Here is a 6,767-nt window from a genome sequence, read left to right as displayed (position 1 = left end):
CCGCCATGCTCTCATGACTCCTTGTTAATAGTCCTTCTGTTATATCTCATCGTGTTACTGGTTTTGCTTGTTCATCTGTTTTAAAGTGTCTTTCTTTCCCGTTAGAGCATCTGACCTTTAGAGGAAGGACCGTATCTTAGGTGAACTCCAGTATCTGATGGCCGGGGTTCAAATTCCGGCTTTGCTACTTCTTAGCCATGAGAACTTTGACTATTTCATTTCCCTAAGTTTCTCCAAGCCTCAACTTCCTTATGTAAGATACAGGGATAAGAAGACCTTACCTCAACGGGCTGTCGTGAAGATAAAATGAAGTAATTTGTGTACAGCACTTCGCACAATACCAGGCACGTAACAGGCCTTTGGCACTGTTTGTACAATGAATACACGGGTGAAGGAAGGATGGAATGATGGTCTGCGGATGTGCCTGAATATGTGTCCCTGTGGAACTGTTTCCTCAACCTAAGCCACCCTCTGTCAACAGACAGCCGTCCCCTGATGTTTCCCTTCTTTGTTTGTTTTACTCCCGCTTTTCCCGTGATTGCTCACAGGAAACATTCCTAGAAAAACCTCAAGGGATTGACTTCCTTTGTGCTTGAGGGAAGCAGCCGGTCTGGTCTGCGCCTCTTTTGGCTGCAGCTGCGCTCCAGCCCCTGGGGACCCGGGGAGGGACGACATCTCAGAAGGATGAGGATTGGAGCCAAACAGCAGGTGAAGTGCACCAGGGGAAAAACACAAAGACAATACCTGGGCGGGAACTGCCCCCCCAACCAGATGCTGGTTAGAGGAATAGGGATCCCTGACCCCGCCCAGCCTCACACACAGCCTCACACACAGCCTCAGTCTTGGCCGCTACAGCTGCCCTCTCTCCTTTCTTTCTGGCCACCTACAAAATAGTCCCATCGGCATCACCCCTTACAGCTTCGAAGATGCCAGGCCCTAGGGAAGGCACAGCTTCTGCCTCGGTGTCAGATGAGAGCCATTTGGCAGGCGAAAAGAAACAGGCCATCTGGAAAAGCCTCTGAGACCTCAGTAATTTGAACCAATGACTCCCTTCAGTTGTATTTATTGTAAAAAACAACATTATAACAACATGAAAGGACATCTCTTACAAAGGAAAAAGAGATTACTCATGTTCTTGCTACCCTAACGCCACAACTGTTTTCTTTTTCCAAGATCTCTTCTCGTTTTTTTTGTTTGTTTGTTTGTTTTTGGCCACATAAGAGAAGTTTGTATACAATCTGTGTCCCCTTTTTTGTTTTCACTTAATGTGATAACTCAAGCCTTTTCTAGCGCTTACCTAAATCTAGTGTTGGTCTCTCTCAATCTTTCTCTCTCAGCTGCAAATATTCCAACGACTCTGACGGAGGCATAATTAATGACTCCTTAGCCCTTGGAGATTCCTGCTCATCCCCTTGAATCTTTGAGATTGGCTGTTGGCAAAACTGTCAATGAAAGGAAGTTTGTTTTCCGGGCCCACCTGCCTCCCTTACAGATCTTCCTTCCCTGCTAGCCCAATCTTAGCCCAAGACTTCTCTTGCCATATGCTGATGCCAACCTGCTCTCTAAGCCTGTGCCCCTATTCAAGGGCTATTCAAAAATAATGTCATTCTATATTTTCCTTAAAAGAAGAGCAATACATGCTCAAGTTGTCCAATTTGAGAAATACAAAAAAGCAAACNATACAGAAAAGCAAAAGAAAGTTAAAACCCACTATCACTTTGCTACTCAAGATCAGAAGCCACTGTTCGCTATTGCTCTCTAAAGTAGTGTTGGCACTTTTGACCCCACTTGTCTGTGCGAGGTCCCTTCCCCCCAGGCCCTGCTCTATCTTCCAGCTTCACTTCAGAAGCTAATGGTATAGTGATGACATGATGAAAAAGTTTCTTCATGAATGAATAAACCCTAGAAAGTATATTACCCTGAGGCCCTAGGCACCCATTTAGGTAAAAATATTCACAAACAGGTGTACCATGCATCAAGGGGGCACCTGATAGGGGTGCCTGGGTGGCTCGGTCGGTTAAGCATCCGACTTCAGCTCAGGTCATGATCTCGCGGTTCGTGGGTTCGAGCCCCACATCGGTCCCTGTGCTGACAGCCAGCTCAGAGCCTGGAGCCTGCTTCTGATTCTGTGTCTTCTTCTCTCTCTGACCCTCCCCTGCTCATGCTGTCTCTCTCTCTCTCAAAAAAATAAATAAAACATTAAAAAGAATTTTTAAAAAGTGGGGCACCTGATGTTGGCTAGTTTAACCCACAGGAGACTTCACTGGCTTGGTAAACTGGAGTATATACAGGTAGGATGAGCTGCAGGGCTGGTTTGATCTAGTAGCTCAAAAATGTCCTAAAGGGAATGGCTTCTTTCTTTCTTTTTTTAAATGTTTTATTTATTTCTAGGAGAAAGAGAGAGAGAGAGAAAGAGAGAGAGAGAGACAGCATGAGCAGGGGAGGGTCAGAGAGAGAGGGAGTCACAGACTGAAACAGGCTCCAGGCTCTGAGCTGGCTGTCAGCACAGAGCCCAACGCGGGGCTCGAACCCACGAACCGCGAGATCATGACCTAAGCGAAAGTCGGACGCTTAACCGACTAAGCCACCCAGGCACTCTGGGAATGGCTTCTTTCTTATCTCTCTCTCTGCTTCCCTTGGCATTAGGCTCTTCTAAGGTAAATTCTTGTAGTCTAAAATGGCTGCCTTATCAGCAGCTACTAAAGCTACTTCCTGTCTGACTCCTGTCTAGCAGGAGATAAGAGCATCTCTCTCCCACCGTCCAATAAATGCCTAAGATTTTCTCTGATTGGATCAGCCTGGTTCCTTGGCTGCCTATGAGTCAATCCTAGGGGCAAGGAGGATGGGATGACTCTGGGTGGCTTGGACTACCAGGTCTCAAGCTCTAGTCTTAGGACCCTTTACACTACTAAAAAGTTACTGAGGAACCTAAAGAATCTTTTTAATGGAGGTTTAGTCTATTGATATTTGCCAAATTAGAAATTAAATTTGTTAAAGTTAATAAAATAAATCATAAAGATAATAAAATTACGTTTCAACAACTTGATTAAAAAAATAACTGTTTTTTAAAAAATACAAAAAACCAAAAAAAAAAAAAAAAAACCCCCAGAACAAAACACAACTATATTTTCCAAAACAAAAGATGGTGAGAAAAATGGCTTTTTTTTCTCTTTATTTTTAATTTGCAAGTCTCTTTAAGTCTGGTTTAATAGAAGACAGCTGGATTTTCATATCTGCTTCTGTATTCAATCTGTTGCAAATTGTTTTGGTTAAAGTACATGAAGAAAATCTGCCTCACATCAATATGTAATTAGAAAAGGGAGGAGTACTTTGATAGATCTTTTTTTGAAGTTTATTTTATTTATTTTGAGAGAGAGAGAGAATGTGCACGGGGTGGGGCAGAGAGAGGGAGAGAGAGAATCCCAAGCAGGCTCCATGCTGTCAGCACAGAGCCCCACGCAGGGCTCAATTTCACCACTGGTGAGATCATGACATGAGCCGAAACCAAGAGGTGGACGCTTAACTGAGCCACCCAGGTGCCCTGATAGCTTGTAAAGATAATTGTGGATATTCTTCTTTGGTACTATACCATAATTCTACAAGAGGTAATTCCTTAAAAGTCTGTTGCATTGTAAAATCTAAAACCTTATCTATAAACTTCTCATACTGGTAAATTAAAACCCATTGTCTGCCTTGCATTTAAAATTCATCTTTCACCCACATGTGATTTTGTAACATCATGCATTAGGCATTCGGAACACTGATTCACTGAGTAAATGCAGGTCTTGCAAACGTTGGCACATTATACATGATCCAATATCCCTAAGTGACATCTGTTAACATCACCGTTCATCACACCAGAAAAGTCCTTAAATATTGAGAAGCTGTCTCATGGTGATAAGTTTTCCAAAATTCTAAATTTCTTTTGAAGGTGGGAATTTTTTCATCACTGGCCCAACAAATAGTCCATTGCTTTCCTTGAAGAGACAGGCTCACTTAACTGATTGTCAAGGAAATGTCTACCAAATAATCAAGTTGAAATAACCGTCATTTGCAGCTGCTTTCTCAAGTGAAAATGGTGCTGCATGAAAGAAACCCCCAAACCAGCCAGCTCAGCTTGCGGCTGCACACGTGGTCTCCCTCGGATAACCACCATGCTCTGGTTTGCAGTGGAAGGGTTTTATGTGCCTTTTCCATTTTGGTATATAAAATATTAAAAAGATATGTGCTCAAGGGTAGAGATTTTCATAAATTTAGTAATATTACTGTTCCACCAAGACCATTCTTAAATGAAACTGCATTTTCTTAATTAAAAGTTTTTTTTTTTTTACTGTTACTGTGGCAATGAAGGTTTTGCACACCTTTGCCTTTACACCATCAATGTGAAAGGCAAATTATTATTAGATAATTGTGAAATAATTTTGACTTCAGAGATTCCCTGAAAGGTCCTCAGGGGCCCCTAGGGGTCCGTGGACCACAGTTTGAGAACTGCTGACCTAGACCAATCAGAGCCCGCTCATAGAGCTAAGAGTGGGGCAATCTTTTTTTTTATTTTTTTATTTTTAAAAAAATTTTTTAATGTTTTATTTATTTCTAGGAGAGAGAGACACAGCGTGAGCAGGGGAGGGTCAGAGAGAGAGAGGGAGTCACAGACTGAAACAGGCTCCAGGCTCTGAGCTGGCAGTCAGCACAGAGCCCGACACGGGGCTCGAACCCACGAACCGCGAGATCATGACCTAAGCGAAAGTTGGATGCTTAATCGACTAAGCCACCCAGGCACCCCAAGAGTGGGGCAATCTTACCTAAATCACATGTTGCATCACAGAAGGGGAGAGCAGAATGAATGTTGGGGTAACCACAATGCCTGCTCTTAGAATGACCTAAGAAATGAACATAAGGAACTAAAGAATTATAAAAACGTGGTAGCTGTCCCGGATTTACAGTTTGGCCACTTTGCTAGTCAGGGTCCTGAGCTTTTCTGAGACCAGCCACTGACTTGAAGAGATTCCAGGTCAGGCTTTGAGCTCCTCATCTACAGTTTGAGGATCTGTCTCAATCCAGAACAGTAGCTGAGGATGGCTCTGCAGCTAGTTAAAAGGATGTTTTAGGGCAGGATTTACTTTGTCCTACAAGTCAGCTTCTTTTCCCACCAAATGTGAATGGGGTGAATGAGGCAGTGGGTGCAGGGTAAGCTTACCAGCCGTCTGTTGAGGCTGAAATAGGAGGCAGTTTCAAGCTCCTCTTCCTTGTCACACCCACCTAGCACCCACTCTTCCAAGCTGGGATACAGCTAATCCTTACATCAGCCGTAATGGTTTCACAGCATTTTACAGACGACGAGTATCAGGAAGAAAGAGAAAGAGCAGCTGAGGCAAAGAGAGGTAAAGTGTCTGATCGAGCAGGCTAGCCTTGGGCAGGTTTCCAAGAGAGAAGTGGTGAGGTCCTCAGCATTCTCCCTGCAGCTGTCACTGACCCCAGCAGCTGCTCCGCCTGGCCAGCCTTGGCCAATCCACTGGATTTAGATCTCCCAGTGACAGCTTTTCCTCTAATATTTTCAAAACACTCCAATATTCTCACCTTAGAATAACTTGGAAANAGATATAACTTTTTTTTTTTGGCACCCCTGCCCCCACCGGGAAAAGAACACACTGCCAAACTCTGATGCTCTGCAACCCCTGTACAAAAAAGATCGACAGAACTCTAAGGTTTCACAAATATATTTGGTTCAGTGTCTAAGATCTTCCTTTATAAACTAGAATCGGTATCACAGGCACATGACCACAATGCACTGCATCCGTAACCTGAAAGGGAATTCTGAAAGCTGACCAATTTCACGGACTTCACTGAGGAGTCCACAAGTCCCAAGGCGCAGAAATGTTGCAGACGCATTACACATCCTCGGGTGTGTTAAAGAAACAACATACCAGCGCCTTAAACTCTTTTTAATTTTTGAATTTGGGGATTCACTAATATTTATGCTTTAAAAATCTGTATGACATTTCTTCTCCAGATTCAAGGGAGACCCCCGAGGTATGGAAAGGGACTCTCCAAACCGGGTTCTGATCCTTGCTGTGCCACCAAATGTCCCGATGACTTACTTACGTACCTCACTTAATGTTCTCTGGGCCTCAATTACCCGTCTGTGATACTGATGGGTAATCAGCACTATTTCCCTTTTCTCGGACACGTGAAACAACATAAAGATGTTCTGCAAGTCGCCCCCCACCCCCATCCCCACGCCCAGGCTACCCTTCTGAGGCTCTCGAGGTCTCAAGGCCCAAGGCCCAAGGAACTCGGAACAGTGGTCGGCCTGGGGGAGGGGGGCGGGGTTGTGCAGGCAAGTAAAGCACGTGACTACGTAAAGCCCCTTCATTCACCGACTCCGCATCTACCAGTCCTCTGAGCAGTAAAAGCCCGTAACAAGCCCAAATGCACCTTTTGTTTCTGCCACCGTCTCACTGCACGTAGAGTTCGAGGAGGCTGTGGAAGCCCCACACCCTGGCTCCTGCCAGTCCACGGCTCTGAGTACATCCTGCCGAATGCGCCCGGCTCCCCCAACCACAGTAGGTGGAGGGGTTGCGCGTCCCGGGGGCGGGGCCGCCGCGGGACTCCCCTCGCGCGCTCCGATTGGCCTCTCCTGTCCTCGTGATGCTCGGCCCCGCCCGCGCCCCTCCTCCGCATCCGCGCTGGGGAGCGGACAGTCCGGTGCTGAATGGGCTCGAGCGCTGCGCCGGGGGCTGGCGGGGGCGCTGGGCCCTGCACTGGCC

Source organism: Crocuta crocuta, unplaced genomic scaffold (genome assembly GCF_008692635.1).
Source record: "Crocuta crocuta isolate KB4526 unplaced genomic scaffold, BGI_CrCroc_1.0 scaffold275, whole genome shotgun sequence".
Taxonomy (NCBI): domain Eukaryota; kingdom Metazoa; phylum Chordata; class Mammalia; order Carnivora; family Hyaenidae; genus Crocuta; species Crocuta crocuta.
The sequence above is the reverse complement of the archived record's forward strand: the minus strand, read 5'-3'. Positions refer to the sequence as shown.